At 32.3% G+C, this 20774-nt stretch overlaps 1 protein-coding gene across 2 annotated transcripts in view; it reads left to right on the top strand.

Annotated features, from left to right (window-relative positions):
* tiam1b (TIAM Rac1 associated GEF 1b) overlaps positions 1-20774 on the top strand; it is an 82090-nt gene that overhangs the window by 43844 nt on the left and 17472 nt on the right. The window lies entirely within an intron of this gene.

Here is a 20774-nt window from a genome sequence, read left to right on the forward strand (position 1 = left end):
CGACATACTATTCTTTTACTTTCTATACAGTTTTGGGTGACATACTATACTATGCTGTTCTTTCATGATTTTGGATGACATATTATACTATGACGTTTTACCATAATTTTGGACCACATACTGTACTATGATGTTTTTTCATGATTTGGGAGACATACTATACTATGAACTTTTTTCCTGATTTTGGACCACACATACTATACTGAGGTATTTTCATGATTTTGGACCACATGCTATACTGTGATGTTTTTTTCAGGATTTTGGACCATATACTACTATGATGGTTTTGTGATGATTATGGACGACACATTATTCTTTGATGTTTTTTTTTAATGATTTTGGACCAAATATTATACCATGACGGCTTTGTGATGATTTTGTACGACATACTATAATATGACACTTTTTTCATGATTTTGGCCAACATACTATAATATGACATTTTTTTGGGGGATTTTGGAAGACATACTACACTATGACCTTCTTTTTTTTCATCATTTTGTACAACATTCTATACTATGATGTTTCTTCATGATTTTGGACCACATACTATGCTGTGACAGTTTTGTGATGATTTTGGAAAACATAACCATACATTGACGATTTCTCATGATTTTAGATCATATGATTTTGCACAACATACCATGATATTTTTTCATGTATTTGGACTACATACTATACTGTGATGGTTCTTCGTGATTTTGAATGACATACTATAATATGGCCTTTTTTTAATGATTTTGGACAACATACTATACTATGATGTTTCTTCGTGATTTTGGACGACATACTATACCATGGCATTTTTCATGATTTTCACTATCACAGTTTTGCGATTATTATGGAAGACATACTATACTATAACTTTTTAATGATTTTCAACGACATACTATACTATGACTTTTTAATGATTTTCAACGACATACTATACATGTTTTGCCATGATTTTGGACCACATACTGTACTATGATTTTTTTTTTCATGATTTTGGACCACATGCTATAGTATGATGTTTTTTCATGATTTTGGACCACTTACTATACCAAAATGTGTTTTCATGATTTTGGACAACATACTATACTGCGACATTTTTCACGCTTTTGGACCACATACTGTACTATGCCCTTCTTTCACGATTTTTGAAAAGATACTATGGTTTGACCTTTTTTCGCAATTTTGGACAACATACCATACCGTGCCGTTTCTTTTTTCACAATTTTGGATGATATACTATACTATAATGTTTTTTTCATCATTTTGGGAATGCCATACTAAAGTATGGCGAAAAATGTCAAAATATGACATGTCCCAAGAACAACTGAAAACTGCATAAAATAGTGTGTGCCGAGACACGCCATAGCATAGAATGTTTCAAAAACGGCCCAAAACAACATAATATAGCATGTCGAAAAAACAACTGAGAAAGCCATATAGCCGCATAGCGAAAAATGTCAAAATATGATATGTGCCAAAACCAGCTGATAACTGCATAAAATAGTGTGCCGAGACACGCCATAGCATAGAATGTTGCAAAATTGGTCCAAAACACCATAATATAGCATGTCGAAAAAACAACTGAAAAAGCCTTACTATATTATGGCAAAAAATGTATATATGACATGTCCCAAAAACAGCTGACAACTGCATAAAATAGTGTGCTGAGACCCTTTGTAGCATAGAAGTTTGCAAATACTGCCCCAAAACAACATAATATAGCATGGCAAAAAATGTCAAAACATGACATGTCCAAAAAACAGCTGAAAACCACATTAAACCACATGAAATAGTGTGCAGAGACATGCCATAGCATAGGATGTTGCAAGAATGGCCAAAAACACCATAAAATAGCATGTTGAAACAATGACCAAAAATGCCATACTATAATATGGCAAAAACTTCAAAAAATGACATGTCCAAAAAACTGCCGAAAACCACATTAAACCACATAAAAGAGCATGCACAAAAATGACATAGCTTAGGATGTTGCAAAAATGGCCAAAAACAACATAAAATAGGATGTTGAAAAAAACACTAAAATTTCATGCTGTAGTATGGCAAAAATGTCAAAAAATGATGTGTCCAAAAAACTGCTGAAAACCACATTAAACCACATAAAATGGCATGTAGATACATGTCATAGCATAGAATGTTGCAAAAATGGCAAAAAAACATAAAACAGCATGTTGATGAAATGACCAAAAAAGCCATACTACAGTATGGCAAAAACATCAAAAAATGACATTTCCAAAAAACTGTTGAAAACCACATTAAACCACATGAAATGGCATGCAGAGACATGTCATAGCATAAGATGTTGCAAAAACTGCCCCAAACACCATAAAATAGCATGTTGAAAAAATGACTAAAAATGCCATACTATAGTATGGCAAAAATATCAAAAAATGATGTGTCCAAAAAACTGCTGAAAACCACATTAAACCACATAAAATGTCATGTAGATACATGCCATAGCATGGGATGTTGCAAAAATGGGCAAAAAAACACCTTAAAACAGCATGTTGATAAAATGACCAAAAAATGCCATACTATAGTATGGCAAAAATGTCAAAAAATGACATGTCTAAAAAACTGCCGAAAACCACATTAAACAACATTAAATAGCATGCAGAGACGTGCCATAGCATAGGATGTTGTTGCAAAAATGGGCAAAAACACCATAAAATAGCATATTGATAAAATGACCAAAAAATGCCATACTATAGTATGGCAAAAATGTCAAAAAATGACATGTCCCAAAAAAAACTGCTGACAACTGCATAAAATAGTGTGCTGAGACCCTTTGTAGCATAGACGTTTGCAAATACTGCCCCAAAACAACATAATATAGCATGGCAAAAAATGTCAAAACATGATATGTCCAAAAACCTGCAGAAAACCACATTATATTACATACAATAGCAAGCAGAGACATGCCATAGCATAGGATGTTGCAAGAATGGCAAAAAACACCATAAAATAGCATGTTCATAAAATGACCAAAAAATGCCATACTATAGTATGGCAAAAATGTCAAAAAATGACATGTCCAAAAAAACTGCTGGAACCCACATTAAACCACATGAAATGTCATGTAGATACATGCCATAGCATAGAATGTTGCAAAAATGGCCAAAAATACCATAAACCCAGCATATTGATAAAATGACCAAAAATGCCATGCAATAGTATGGGCAAAAACGTCAAAAATGACATGTCCAAAAAACTGCTGAAAACCACATTAAACCACCACATGAAATGGCATGCAGAGACATGCCATAGCTTAGGATGTTGCAAAAACTGCCCCAAACACCATAAAATAGCATGTTGAAAAAATGACTAAAAATGCCATACTATAGTATGGCAAAAATATCAAAAAATGGTGTGTCCAAAAAAACTGCTGAAAACCAGATTAAACCACATGAAATGACATGCAGATACATGCCATAGCATAGGATGTTACAAAAATAGCCAAAAACACCATAAAACTGCATATTGATAAAATGACCATGAAATGCCATACTATAGTATGGCAAAAATGTCAAAAAATGACATGTCCAAACAACTGCTGAAAACCGCATTAAGCCACATGAAATGGGATGCAGAGACATGTCAACTACCCCAAACACCATAAAAAAAGCATGTGGCAAAAAAAAAATGACTAAAAAATGCCATACTATAGTATGGCAAAAATATCAAAAAATGCAAAAATGCCAAAAAAAAAAAAAGCATGCTGAAAACCAGATTAAACCACATCAAAAATGACATGCAGATACATGCCATAGCATAGGATGTTATACAAAAATAGCCAAAAAAACACCATAAAACTGCATGTTGAAATAAAATGACCAAAAATGCCATACTATAGTATGGCAAAAATGTCAAAAAATGACATGTCTAAAAAAACTGCTGAAAACCGCATTAAGCCACATGAAATGGGATGCAGACATGCCATAGCTTAGGATGTTGCAAAAACTACCCCAAACACCATAAAATAGCATGTTGAAAAAATGACAAAAAAATGCCATACTATAGTATGGCAAAAATGTCAAAAAATGACATGTCTAAAAAACTGCTGAAAACCACATTAAATCACATGAAATGGCATGCAGATACATGCCATAGCATAGGATGTTGCAAAAATGGCCAAAAACACCATAAAAAGCATGTTGTTAAAATGACCAAAAATGCCATACTATAGAATGGCAAAAACGTCAAAAATGACATGTCTAAAAAACTGCTGAAAACCACATTAAACCACATAAAATGTAATGTAGATACATGCCATAGCATAGGATGTTGCAAAAATGGCCAAAAACACCATAAAAAAATAGCATGTTGAAAAAAATGACTAAAAATGCCATACTATAGTATGGCAAAAATGTCAAAAAATGACATGTCAAAAAAACTGCTGAAAACCACATTAAACAACATAAAATAGTATGCAGAGACATGCCATAGCATAGGATGTTGCAAAAACTGTCCCAAACACCATAAAATAGCATGTTGAAAAAATGACAAAAAATGCCATACTATAGTATGGCAAAAATGTCAAAAAATGACATGTCTAAAAAACTGCTGAAAACCACATTAAATCACATAAAAAATGTCACGTAGATACATGCCATAGCTTAGGATGTTGCAAAAATGGCCAAAAAAACACCATAAAACAGCATGTTGAAAAAAATGACCAAAAATGCCATACTGTAGTATGGCAAAAACGTCAAAAAATGACATGTCAAAAAAACTGCTGAAAACCACATTAAACCACATAAAAATGTCATGTAGATACATGCCATTACATAGGATGTTGCAAAAATAGCCAAAACACCATAAAATAGCATGTTGAAAAAATGACCAAAAATGCCATACTATAGTATGAATACAAAAATGTCAAAAAATGACATGTCCAAAAAAACTGCCGAAAACCACATTAAAAACAACATAAAATAGTATGCAGAGACATGCCATAGCATAGGATGTTGCAAAAACTGCCCCAAAACACCATAAAATAGCATGTTGAAAAAATGACTAAAAATGCCATACTATAGTATGGCAAAAATGTCAAAAAATGACATGTCTAAAAAAACTGCTGAAAACCACATTAAAAGCCACAAAATGTCATGTAGATACATGCCATTGCATAGGATGTTGCAAAAACTGCCAAAAACACCATAAAAAGCATGTTGAAAAAATGACAAAAAATTTCATACTGTAGTATGGCAAAAATGTCAAAAAAATGACATGTCCAAAAAACTGCCGAAAAACACATTAAACAACATAAAATAACATGCAGAGACATGCTGTAGCTTAGGATGTTGCAAAAACTGGCCAGAAACACCATAAAATAGCATGTTGAAAAAATGACTAAAAATGCCATACTATAGTATGGCAAAAATGTCAAAAAATGACATGTCTAAAAAAACTGCTGAAAAATCACATTAAACAACATAAAATAGTATGCAGAGACATGCCATTGCATAGGATGTTGCAAAAATAGCCAAAAACACCATAAAATAGCATGTTGAAAAAATGACTAAAAATTTCATACTGTAGTATGGCAAAAAATATCAAAAAATGATGTGTGCAAAAAACTGCTGAAAACCACATTAAATCACATAAAATGTCATGTAGATACATGCCATAGCATAGGATGTTGCAAAACTGGCCAAGAAACACCATAAAATAGCATGTTGAAAAAATGACTAAAAATGCCATACTATAGTATGGCAAAAATGTCAAAAAATGACATGTCAAAAAAACTGCGAAAACCACATTAAACAACATAAAATAGCATGCAGAGACATGCCATAGCTTAGGATGTTGCAAAAACTGGCCAGAAACACCATAAAATAGCATGTTGAAAAAAATGACTAAAAAATGCCATACTATAGTATGGCAAAAATGTCAAAAAATGACATGTCTAAAAAACTGCTGAAAAATCACATTAAACAACATAAAATAGCATGCAGAGACATGCCATAGCTTAGGGTGTTGCAAAACTGGCCAGAAACACCATAAAATAGCATGTTGAAAAAATGACTAAAAATGCCATACTATAGTATGGCAAAAAAAAAAATGACATGTCTAAAAAACTGCTGAAAACCACATTAAACAACATAAAATAGTATGCAGAGACATGCCATAGCTTAGGATGTTGCAAAAACTGTCCAAAACACCATAAAATAGCATGTTGAAAAAAATGACCAAAAATGCCATACTATAGTATGGCAAAAATGTCAAAAAATGACATGTCCAAAAAACTGCTGAAAACCACATTAAACAACATAAAATAACATGCAGAGACATGCTATAGCTTAGGATGTTGCAAAAACTGCCCCAAACACCATAAAAATAGCATGTTGAAAAAATGACTAAAAATGCCATACTATAGTATGGCAAAAATGTCAAAAAATTATGAATCCAAAAAACTGCTGAAAAACACACATTAAACAACATAAAATAGCATGCAGAGACATGCCATAGCATAGGATGTTGCAAAACTGGCCAGAAACACCATAAAATAGCATGTTGAAAAAATGACTAAAAATGCCATACTATAGTATGGCAAAAATGTCAAAAAACATGTCTGCAAAAAAAACACCATAAAATGCATGTTGAAAAAATGACTAAAAATGCCATACTATAGTATGGCAAAAATGTCAAAAAATGGCATGTCTAAAAAACTGCCGAAAAACCACATTAAACAACATAAAATAGTATGCAGAGACATGCCATAGATTAAGATGTTGCAAAAACTGCTCCAAACACCATAAAATAGCATGTTGAAAAAATGACTAAAAATGTCATACTATAGTATGGCAAAAATGTCAAAAAATGACATGTCCTAAAAAACTGCTGAAAACCACATTAAGCCACACAAAATGTCATGTAGATACATGTCATTGCATAGGATGTTGCAAAAATGGCCAAAAACACCATAAAATAGCATGTTGAAAAAATGACTAAAATTTCATACTGTAGTATGGCAAAAATGTCAAAAAATGATGTGTGCAAAAAACTGCTGAAAGCCACATTAAAAATCACATAAAATGTCATGTAGATACATGCCATAGCATAGGATGTTGCAAAACTGGCCAGAAACACCGTAAAAAATAGCATGTTGATAAAATGACTAAAAATTCCATACTATAGTATGGCAAAAATGTCAAAAAATGACATATCCAAAAAACTGCCGAAAAAACACATTAAACAACATAAAATAACATGCAGAACATGCTGTAGCTTAGGATGTTGCAAAAAATGCAAAAACACCATAAAATAGCATGTTGAAAAATGACCAAAAAATGCCATACTATAGTATGGCAAAAATGTCAAAAAGTGACATGTCTAAAAAAACTGCTGAAAACCACATTAAAAACAACATAAAATAGCATGCAGAGACATGCCATAGCATAGGATGTTGCAAAACTGGCCAAAACACCATAAAATAGCATGTTGAAAAAATGACTAAAAATGCCATACTATAGTATGGCAAAAATGTCAAAAAATGACATGTCCAAAAAACTGCTGAAAACCACATTAAACAACATAAAATAGCATGCAGAGACATGCCATAGCATAGGATGTTGCAAAAATGGCCAAAAAACACCATAAAATAGCATGTTGAAAAAATGACTAAAAATGCCATACTATAGTATGGCAAAAATGTCAAAAAATGACATGTCTAAAAAACTGCCGAAAACCACATTAAACAACATAAAATAGTATGCAGAGACATGCCATAGATTAAGATGTTGCAAAAACTGCCAAAAAACACCATAAAATAGCATGTTGAAAAAATGACTAAAAATGCCATACTATAGTATGGCAAAAATGTCAAAAAATGACATGTCCAAAAAACTGCCGAAAACACATTAAACAACATAAAATAGCATGCAGAGACATGCTGTAGCTTAGGATGTTGCAAAAACTGCCAAAAAACACCATAAAAATAGCATGTTGAAAAATGACCAAAAATGCCATACTATAGTATGGCAAAAATGTCAAAAATGACATATCCAAAAAAAACTGCCGAAAACCACATTAAACAACATAAAATAGTATGCAGAGACATGCCATAGCTTAGGATGTTGCAAAAACTGTCCCAAACACCATAAAATAGCATGTTGAAAAAATGACTAAAAATTTCATACTATAGTATGGCAAAAATGTCAAAAAATGACATATCCAAAAAACTGCCGAAAAAACACATTAAACAACATAAAATAACACATGCAGAGACATGCTGTAGCTTAGGATTGCAAAAAATGCCCAAAAACACCATAAAATAGCATGTTGATAAAATGACCAAAAATGCCATACTATAGTATGGCAAAAATGTCAAAAAGTGACATGTCCTAAAAAAACTGCTGAAAAAAACCACATTAAACAACATAAAATAGCATGCAGAGACATGCCATAGCATAGGATATTGCAAAAACTGGCCAAAACACCATAAAATAGCATGTTGAAAAAATGACTAAAAATGCCATACTATAGTATGGCAAAAATGTCAAAAAATGACATGTCCAAAAAAAACTGCTGAAAACCACATTAAACAACATAAAATAGTATGCAGAGACATGCCATAGCTTAGGATGTTGCAAAAACTGGCCAAAAACACCATAAAATAGCATGTTGATAAAATGACTAAAAATGCCATACTATAGTATGGCAAAAATGTCAAAAAATGACATGTCCAAAAAACTGCCGAAAAACACATTAAACAACATAAAATAACATGCAGAGACATGCATAGCTTAGGATGTTGCAAAAAATGCCAAAAACACCATAAAATAGCATGTTGAAAAAATGACTAAAAATGCCATACTATAGTATGGCAAAAATGTCAAAAAATGACATGAATCCAAAAAACTGCTGAAAACCACATTAAACAACATAAAATAGCATGCAGAGACATGCCATAGCATAGGATGTTGCAAAAACTGGCCAGAAACACCATAAAATAGCATGTTGAAAAAATGACTAAAAAAATTCCATACTATAGTATGGCAAAAATGTCAAAAAATGACATGTCCAAAAAACTGCTGAAAAACACATTAAAAAACAACATAAAATAACATGCAGAGACATGCATAGCTTAGGATGTTGCAAAAAATGCCCAAAAACACCATAAAATAGCATGTTGAAAAAATGACCAAAATGCCATACTATAGTATGGCAAAAATGTCAAAAATGACATGTCCTAAAAAACTGCTGAAAACCACATTAAACAACATAAAATAGCATGCAGAGACATGCCATAGCATAGGATGTTGCAAAAACTGCCAAAAACACCATAAAATAGCATGTTGAAAAAATGACGAAAAATGCCATACTATAGTATGGCAAAAATGTCAAAAAATGACATGTCCAAAAAACTGCTGAAAAACACATTAAAACAACATAAAATAGTATGCAGAGACATGCCATAGCATAGGATGTTGCAAAAACTGCCAAAAAACACCAAAAAATGCATGTTGAAAAAATGACCTAAAAATGCCATACTATAGTATGGCAAAAAATGTCAAAAAATGACATGTCTCCAAAAAAAACTGCTGAAAACCACATTAAAAACACAAAAATAGTATGCAGAGACATGCCATAGCATAGGATGTTGCAAAAACTGGCAAGAAACACCATAAAAATAGCATGTTGAAAAAATGACCGAGCAAAAAATGCCAATACTATAGTATGGCAAAAAATGTCAAAATATGACATGTCCAAAAACACTGCGAAAAAACACATAAAACAACAAAAAATAACATGCAGAGACATGCCATAGCATAGGATGTTGCAAAAACTGCCCCAAAACACCATAAAATAGCATGTTGAAAAAATGACCAAAAATGCCATACTATAGTATGGCAAAAATGTCAAAAAATGACATGTCCAAAAAAAAACTGCTGAAAACACATTAAAACAACATAAAATAGCATGCAGAGACATGCCATAGCATAGGATGTTGCAAAAACTGCCAGAAAACACCATAAAATAGCATGTTGAAAAAATGACTAAAAATGCCATACTATAGTATGGCAAAAAATGTCAAAAAATGACATGTCCAAAAAACAGCTGAAAAACACATTAAAACAACATAAAATAACATGCAGAGACATGCCATAGCTTAGGATGTTGCAAAAAATGCCCCAAAAAACACCATAAAATAGCATGTTGAAAAAATGACCAAAAATGCCATACTATAGTATGGCAAAAATGTCAAAATATGACATGTCTAAAAAACTGCTGAAAACCACATTAAACAACATAAAATAGCATGCAGAGACACGCCATAGCATAGGATGTTGCAAAAACTGGCCAAAAACACCATAAAATAGCATGTTGAAAAAATGACCTAAAAATGCCATACTATAGTAATGGCAAAAATGTCAAAAAATGACATGTCCAAAAAACTGCTGAAAAACACATTAAAACACACATAAAATAGCATGCCCAAGACACGCCATAGCATAGGATGTTGCAAAAACTGCCAAAAAACACCATAAAATAGCATGTTGAAAAAAATGACCAAAAATGCCATACTATAGTATGGCAAAAATGTCAAAAAATGACATGTCCAAAAAAAACTGCTGAAAAACACATAAAACAACATAAAATAGTATGCAGAGACATGCCATAGCATAGGATGTTGCAAAAACTGCCAAAAACACCATAATAAAATAGCATGTTGAAAAAATGACTAAAAATGCCATACTATAGTATGGCAAAAATGTCAAAATATGACATGTCCAAAAAACTGCTGAAAAACACATTAAACAACATAAAATAACATGCAGAGACATGCCATAGCATAGGATGTTGCAAAAACTGCCAAAAAACACCATAAAATAGCATGTTGAAAAAATGACCGAAAATGCCATACTATAGTATGGCAAAAAATGTCAAAAAATGACATGTCCAAAAAACAGCTGAAAAACACTCAAAACAACATAAAATAGCATGCCAAGACATGCCATAGCATAGGATGTTGCAAAAAATGCCAAAAAACACCATAAAATAGCATGTTGAAAAAAAATGACCAAAAATGCCATACTATAGTATGGCAAAAATGTCAAAAAATATGACATGTCCAAAAAACAGCTGAAAAACCACATTAAACAACATAAAATAGCATGCAGAGACATGCCATAGCATAGGATGTTTGCAAAAAACTGGCCAAAAAAACACCATAAAATAGCATGTTGAAAAAATGACTAAAAATGCCATACTATAGTATGGCAAAAAATGTCAAAAAATATGACATGTCCAAAAAACTGCTGAAAACCACATAAAACACATAAAATAGCATGCAAGACATGCCATAGCATAGGATGTTGCAAAAACTGGCCAAAAACACCATAAAATAGCATGTTGAAAAAATGACTAAAAATGCCATACTATAGTATGGCAAAAATGTCAAAAAATGACATGTCCAAAAAAAACAGCTGAAAAAAAACACATTAAACAACATAAAATAGCATGCAGAGACATGCCATAGCATAGGATGTTGCAAAAAAATGCCAAAAAACACCATAAAATAGCATGTTGAAAAAATGACCAAAAATGCCATACTATAGTATGGCAAAAATGTCAAAATATGACATGTCCAAAAAACTGCTGAAAACCACATAAAACAACATAAAATAGCATGCAGAGACATGCCATAGCATAGGATGTTGCAAAAACTGGCCAAAAACACCATAAAATAGCATGTTGAAAAAATGACTAAAAATGCCATACTATAGTATGGCAAAAATGTCAAAAAATGACATGTCCAAAAAAAACTGCTGAAAACCACATTAAAACAACATAAAATAGCATGCAGAGACATGCCATAGCATAGGAATGTTGCAAAAATGCCAAAAAACACCATAAAATAGCATGTTGAAAAAATGACCGAAAATGCCATACTATAGTATGGCAAAAATGTCAAAATATGACATGTCCAAAAAACAGCTGAAAACCACATTAAAACAACATAAAATAGTATGCAAGACATGCCATAGCATAGATGTTGCAAAAACTGCCAAAAAACACCATAAAATAGCATGTTGAAAAAATGACTAAAAATGCCATACTATAGTATGGCAAAAATGTCAAAATATGACATGTCCAAAAAACAGCTGAAAAACACATAAAACAACATAAAATAGCATGCAGAGACATGCCATAGCATAGGATGTTGCAAAAAACTGCCAAAAAACACCATAAAATAGCATGTTGAAAAAATGACCGAAAATGCCATACTATAGTATGGCAAAAATGTCAAAAATGACATGTCCAAAAAAACAGCTGAAAAACACATTAAAACAACATAAAAATAGCATATGCAAGACATGCCATAGCATAGGATGTTGCAAAAAACCAAAAAACACCATAAAATAGCATGTTGAAAAAATGACCAAAAAGGCATACTATAGTATGGCAAAAATGTCAAAATATGACATGTCCAAAAAAAAAGCTGCCGAAAAAACACATAAAAAACACAAAATAGCATGCAGAGACACGCCATAGCATAGGATGTTGCAAAAACTGCCAAAAAACACCATAAAATAGCATGTTGAAAAATGACCAAAAATGCCATACTATAGTATGGCAAAAAATGTCAAAAATATGACATGTCCAAAAAACAGCTGAAAACCACATTAAAACAACATAAAATAGCATGCAGAGACATGCCATAGCATAGGATGTTGCAAAACTGGCCAAAAAACACCATAAAAATAGCATGTTGAAAAAATGACCGAAAAAATGCCATACTATAGTATGGCAAAAATGTCAAAATATGACATGTCCAAAAAACAGCTGAAAAACACATAAAACAACATAAAATAGCATGCAGAGACACGCCATAGCATAGGATGTTGCAAAAAATGCCCCAAAAACACCATAAAATAGCATGTTGAAAAAATGACCAAAAATGCATAGGCTATAGTATGGCAAAAAATGTCAAAATATGACATGTCCAAAAAAACAGCTGAAAACCACATAAAACAACATAAAATAGCATGCAGAGACATGCCATAGCATAGATGTTGTTGCAAAAACAGCCAAAAACACCATAAAAATAGCATGTTGAAAAAATGACCAAAAATGCAAGGCTACTATAGTATGGCAAAAAATGTCAAAATATGACATGTCCCAAAAAACAGCTGAAAAAAAACACATTCAAAACACATAAAATAGCATGCAAGACATGCCATAGCATAGGATGTTGCAAAAACTGCCAAAAAACCATAAAAATAGCATGTTGAAAAAATGACCGAAAAGCCAAGGCTATAGTATGGCAAAAATGTCAAAATATGACATGTCCAAAAAACAGCTGAAAACACATAAAACAACATAAAATAGCATGCAGAGACACGCCATAGCATAGGATGTTGCAAAAACTGCCAAAAAACACCATAAAATAGCATGTTGAAAAAAAGGACAAAAATGCCATACTATAGTATGGCAAAAATGTCAAAATATGACATGTCCAAAAACAGCTGAAAACACATAAAACAACATAAAATAGTATGCAGAGACACGCCATAGCATAGGATGTTGCAAAAACTGCCAAAAACACCATAAAATAGCATGTTGAAAAAATGACCGAAAATGCCAAGGCTATAGTATGGCAAAAAATGTCAAAATATGACATGTCCAAAAAACAGCTGAAAAACACATAAAACAACATAAAATAGCATGCAAGACACGCCATAGCATAGGATGTTGCAAAAAATGCCCAAAAACACCATAAAATAGCATGTTGAAAAAATGACCGAAAAATGCATACTATAGTATGGCAAAAAATGTCAAAATATGACATGTCCAAAAAACTGCTGAAAAACCACATTTAAAAACACATAAAATAGCATGCAGAGACATGCCATAGCATAGGATGTTGCAAAAACTGGCAAAAAACACCATAAAATAGCATGTTGAAAAAATGACAAAAATGCAAGGCTATAGTATGGCAAAAAATGTCAAAAATGACATGTCCAAAAAACAGCGAAAAACACATAAAACAACATAAAATAGCATGCAGAGACATGCCATAGCATAGGATGTTGCAAAAAATGCCAAAAACACCATATAAAATAGCATGTTGAAAAAATGACCAAAAATGCCATACTATAGTATGGCAAAAATGTCAAAATATGACATGTCCAAAAAAAACAGCTGAAAAAAACCACATTAAACCACATAAAATAGCATGCAGAGACATGCCATAGCATAGGATGTTGCAAAAACTGGCCAAAAACACCATAAAATAGCATGTTGAAAAAATGACTAAAAATGCCATACTATAGTGGCAAAAATGTCAAAATATGACATGTCCAAAAAAAACAGCTGAAAACCACTCAAAAACACATAAAATAGCATGCAGAGACATGCCATAGCATAGGATGTTGCAAAAACAGCCAAAAACACCATAAAATAGCATGTTGAAAAAATGACTAAAAATGCCATAGGCTATAGTATGGCAAAAATGTCAAAATATGACATGTCCAAAAAACAGCTGAAAAACACCTCAAAACAACATAAAATAGCATGCAGAGACATGCCATAGCATAGGATGTTGCAAAAAAAAACTGCCAAAAAAACACCATAAAATGCATGTTGAAAAATGACCAAAAATGCCAAGGCTATAGTATGGCAAAAAATGTCAAAAAATGACATGTCCAAAAAACTGCTGAAAACCACATAAAAAACATAAAATAGCATGCAGAGACATGCCATAGCATAGGATGTTGCAAAAACTGCCAAAAAACACCATAAAATAGCATGTTGAAAAAATGACGAAAATGCCAAGGCTATAGTATGGCAAAAAATGTCAAAAATATGACATGTCCAAAAAACAGCTGAAAACCACTAAAACAACATAAAATAGCATGCAGAGACACGCCATAGCATAGGATGTTGCAAAAACAGCCAAAAACACCATAAAATAGCATGTTGAAAAAATGACTAAAAATGCAAGGCTATAGTATGGCAAAAATGTCAAAATATGACATGTCCAAAAAAACAGCTGAAAAACCACATTAAAACAACATAAAATAGTATGCAGAGACACGCCATAGCATAGATGTTGCAAAAAAAACTGCAAAAAAACACCATAAAATAGCATGTTGAAAAAATGACCCAAAAATGCATACTATAGTATGGCAAAAATGTCAAAAAATGACATGTCCCAAAAAACAGCTGAAAAAAACACATTAAAACAACATAAAAAACATGCAGAGACACGCCATAGCATAGGATGTTGCAAAAACTGCCAAAAACACCATAAAATAGCATGTTGAAAAAATGACCGAAAATGCCAGGCTATAGTATGGCAAAAAATGTCAAAAATATGACATGTCCAAAAAACTGCTGAAAACACATTAAAACAACATAAAAATAGCATGCAGAGACACGCCATAGCATAGGATGTTGCAAAAACTGCCAAAAACACCATAAAATAGCATGTTGAAAAAATGACCTAAAAATGCCAATACTATAGTATGGCAAAAAATGTCAAAATATGACATGTCCAAAAAACAGCTGAAAACACACATAAAACACATAAAATAGCATGCAGAGACATGCCATAGCATAGGATGTTGCAAAAAATGCCCAAAAAACACCATAAAAATGCATGTTGAAAAAATGACCAAAAATGCCAGGCTATAGTATGGCAAAAATGTCAAAATATGACATGTCCAAAAAACTGCTGAAAACCACATTAAACAACATAAAATAGCATGCAGAGACATGCCATAGCATAGGATGTTGCAAAAACTGCCAAAAACACCATAAAATAGCATGTTGAAAAAATGACCCAAAAAATGCCATACTATAGTATGGCAAAAAATGTCAAAATATGACATGTCCAAAAAACAGCTGAAAAAAAAACACATAAAAAAACAACATAAAAATAGCATGCAGAGACACGCCATAGCATAGGATGTTGCAAAAAAATGCCAAAAAACACCATAAAATAGCATGTTGAAAAAATGGACCGAAAATGCATACTATAGTATGGCAAAAATGTCAAAATATGACATGTCCAAAAAAACAGCTGAAAACACATAAAACAACATAAAATAGTATGCAGAGACACGCCATAGCATAGGATGTTGCAAAAACTGCCAAAAAACACCATAAAATAGCATGTTGAAAAAATGACCACCAAAAATGCCAAGGCTATAGTATGGCAAAAATGTCAAAATATGACATGTCCAAAAAAACAGCTGAAAACACATAAAACAACATAAAATAGCATGCAGAGACATGCCATAGCATAGGATGTTGCAAAAACAGCCAAAAAACACCATAAAATAGCATGTTGAAAAATGACCGAAAATGCAATACTATAGTATGGCAAAAATGTCAAAATATGACATGTCCCAAAAAAACTGCTGAAAACACATTAAAACAACATAAAAAGTATGCATGCCAAGACATGCCATAGCATAGGATGTTGCAAAAACTGGCCAAAAAAACACCACCATAAAATAGCATGTTGAAAAAAATGACCAAAAAATGCAATACTATAGTATGGCAAAAATGTCAAAATATGACATGTCCAAAAAACAGCTGCGAAAAACACACATTAAAACACATAAAATAGCATGCAGAGACATGCCATAGCATAGGATGTTGCAAAAAAACAGCCAAAAACACCATAAAATAGCATGTTGAAAAAATGACTAAAAAATGCCAATACTATAGTATGGCAAAAATGTCAAAATATGACATGTCCAAAAAAAAACAGCTGAAAAAACACATTAAAACAACATAAAATAGCATGCAAGACACGCCATAGCATAGGATGTTGCAAAAACTGGCCAAAAAACACCATAAAATAGCATGTTGAAAAAATGACCTAAAAAATGCAATACTATAGTATGGCAAAAAATGTCAAAATATGACATGTCCCAAAAAACTGCTGAAAAAAACACATTAAAACAACATAAAATAGCATGCAGAGACATGCCATAGCATAGGATGTTGCAAAAAATGCCAAAAACACCATAAAAATAGCATGTTGAAAAAATGACCGAAAAAAAGCCATACTATAGTATGGCAAAAATGTCAAAAAATATGACATGTCCAAAAAAAAAAACAGCTGAAAACACATTAAAAAACAACATAAAATAGCATGCAGAGACATGCCATAGCATAGGATGTTGCAAAAACTGGCCAAAAACACCATAAAATGCATGTTGAAAAAATGACCGAAAATGCCATACTATAGTATGGCAAAAATGTCAAAAATATGACATGTCCAAAAAACAGCTGAAAAACACATAAACACATAAAATAGCATGCCAAGAGACATGCCATAGCATAGGATGTTGCAAAAACTGGCCAAAAACACCATAAAATAGCATGTTGAAAAAATGACTAAAAAATGCCATACTATAGTATGGCAAAAATGTCAAAAAATGACATGTCCAAAAAACTGCTGAAAAACACATAAAAACAACATAAAATAAGCATGCAGAGACACGCCATAGCATAGGATGTTGCAAAAAAATGCCCAAAAACACCATAAAATGCATGTTGAAAAAATGACCCAAAAATGCCATACTATAGTATGGCAAAAATGTCAAAATATGACATGTCCAAAAAAAAACTGCTGAAAACCACAAAAACACATAAAATAGCATGCAGAGACACGCCATAGCATAGGATGTTGCAAAAACTGCCAAAAACACCATAAAAATAGCATGTTGAAAAAATGACCTAAAAAATGCCATACTATAGTATGGCAAAAATGTCAAAAAATATGACATGTCCCAAAAAAACTGCTGAAAACACATTAAAACAACATAAAATAGCATGCAAGACATGCCATAGCATAGGATGTTGCAAAAATGCCAAAAAACACCATAAAATAGCATGTTGAAAAAATGACCAAAAATGCATACTATAGTATGGCAAAAAATGTCAAAAATGACATGTCCAAAAAAAGCTGCTGAAAACACATAAAACAACATAAAATAGTATGCAGAGACACGCCATAGCATAGAATGTTGCAAAAACTGCCAAAAACACCATAAAATAGCATGTTGAAAAAATGACTAAAAATGCCATACTATAGTATGGCAAAAATGTCAAAATATGACATGTCCAAAAAACAGCTGAAAAACACATTAAAACACATAAAATAGCATGCAGAGACACGCCATAGCATAGGATGTTGCAAAAACTGCCAAAAAACACCATAAAAAATGCATGTTGAAAAAATGACCAAAAATGCCATACTATAGTATGGCAAAAAAATGTCAAAAATATGACATGTCCAAAAAACAGCTGAAAAACCACAAAACAACATAAAATAGTATGCAGAGACACGCCATAGCATAGGATGTTGCAAAAACTGCCAAAAACACCATAAAAATAGCATGTTGAAAAAATGGACCTAAAAATGCCATAGGCTATAGTATGGCAAAAATGTCAAAAAATGACATGTCCAAAAAACTGCTGAAAACCACATAAAAACACATAAAATAGCATGCAGAGACATGCCATAGCATAGGATGTTGCAAAAAATGCCAAAAAACACCCATAAAATAGCATGTTGAAAAAATGACCAAAAATGCCATACTATAGTATGGCAAAAATGTCAAAATATGACATGTCCAAAAAACAGCTGAAAAACACATAAAACAACATAAAATAGTATGCAGAGACATGCCATAGCATAGAATGTTGCAAAAACTGTCCAAAAAACACCATAAAATAGCATGTTGAAAAAATGACCAAAAATGCCATACTATAGTATGGCAAAAATGTCAAAATATGACATGTCTAAAAAACAGCTGAAAACCACATTAAAACAACATAAAATAGCATGCAAGACACGCCATAGCATAGGATGTTGCAAAAAAATGGCAAAAACACCATAAAATGCATGTTGAAAAAAATGACCAAAAATGCCATACTATAGTATGCAAAAAATGTCAAAATATGACATGTCCAAAAAACTGCTGAAAAACCACAAAACAACATAAAATAGTATGCAGAGACATGCCATAGCATAGGATGTTGCAAAAACTGCCAAAAAACACCATAAAATAGCATGTTGAAAAAATGACCGAAAATGCCAAGGCTATAGTATGGCAAAAATGTCAAAAATATGACATGTCCAAAAAACAGCTGAAAACCACATTAAAACACATAAAATAGCATGCAGAGACATGCCATAGCATAGGATGTTGCAAAAATGCCAAAAACACCATAAAATAGCATGTTGAAAAAATGACCGAAAAAGGCATACTATAGTATGGCAAAAATGTCAAAATATGACATGTCCAAAAAACAGCTGAAAAAACACATTAAAAAACACATAAAATAGCATGCAGACGCATGCCATAGCTTAGGATGTTGCAAAAAATGCAAAAAACACCATAAAATAGCATGTTGAAAAAATGACCAAAAATGCCAACTATAGTATGGCAAAAATGTCAAAATATGACATGTCTAAAAAACAGCTGAAAAAACCACATCAAAAACACACAAAATAGCATGTAGAAGACACGCCATAGCATAGGATGTTGCAAAAATGGCCAAAAAAACCATAAAATAGCATGTTGAAAAAATGACCGAAAATGCATAGGCTATAGTATGGCAAAAAATGTCAAAATATGACATGTCCAAAAAACAGCTGAAAAAACACATTAAACACATAAAATAGCATGCAGAGACATGCCATAGCATAGGATGTTGCAAAAAATGCCAAAAAACACCATAAAATAGCATGTTGAAAAAATGACCAAAAATGCCATAGGTCTATAGTATGGCAAAAAATGTCAAAAAATGACATGTCCAAAAAACTGCTGAAAACCACATTAAACAACAGCAAAATAGTATGCAGAGACACATGCCATAGCATAGGATGTTGCAAAAACTGCCAAAAAACACCATAAAAATAGCATGTTGAAAAAATGACCAAAAATGCCAGGCTATAGTATGGCAAAAATGTCAAAATATGACATGTCCAAAAAACAGCTGAAAACCACATTAAACAACATAAAATAGTATGCAGAGACATGCCATAGCTTAGGATGTTGCAAAAAATGCCCAAAAAACACCATAAAATAGCATGTTGAAAAAATGACCGAAAATGCCAAGGCTATAGTATGGCAAAAATGTCAAAAAATGACATGTCCAAAAAACTGCTGAAAACCACATTAAAAAAACAGCATAAAATAGCATGCAGAGACATGCCATAGCATAGGATGTTGCAAAAACTGCCAAAAAACACCATAAAATAGCATGTTGAAAAAATGACCAAAAATGCCATAGGCTATAGTATGGCAAAAATGTCAAAATATGACATGTCTTAAAAAACAGCTGAAAACCACATTAAACAACTTAAAATAGTATGCAGAGACATGCCATAGCATAGGATGTTGCAAAAACAGCCAAAAACACCATAAAATAGCATGTTGAAAAAAATGACCAAAAATGCCATACTATAGTATGGCAAAAATGTCAAAATATGACATGTCCAAAAAACTGCGAAAACCACATTAAAACAACATAAAATAGCATGCAGAGACATGCATAGCATAGGATGTTGCAAAAAATGCCAAAAAACACCATAAAATAGCATGTTGAAAAAATGACTAAAAATGCCATACTATAGTATGGCAAAAAAATGTCAAAAAATATGACATGTCCAAAAAACAGCTGAAAACCACATTAAACAGCATAAAAATAGCATGCAGAGACATGCCATAGCATAGGATGTTGCAAAAACTGGCCAAAAACACCATAAAATAGCATGTTGAAAAAAT

The sequence above is a fragment of the Plectropomus leopardus genome, chromosome 5 (genome assembly GCF_008729295.1).
Source record: "Plectropomus leopardus isolate mb chromosome 5, YSFRI_Pleo_2.0, whole genome shotgun sequence".
NCBI lineage: Eukaryota > Metazoa > Chordata > Actinopteri > Perciformes > Serranidae > Plectropomus > Plectropomus leopardus.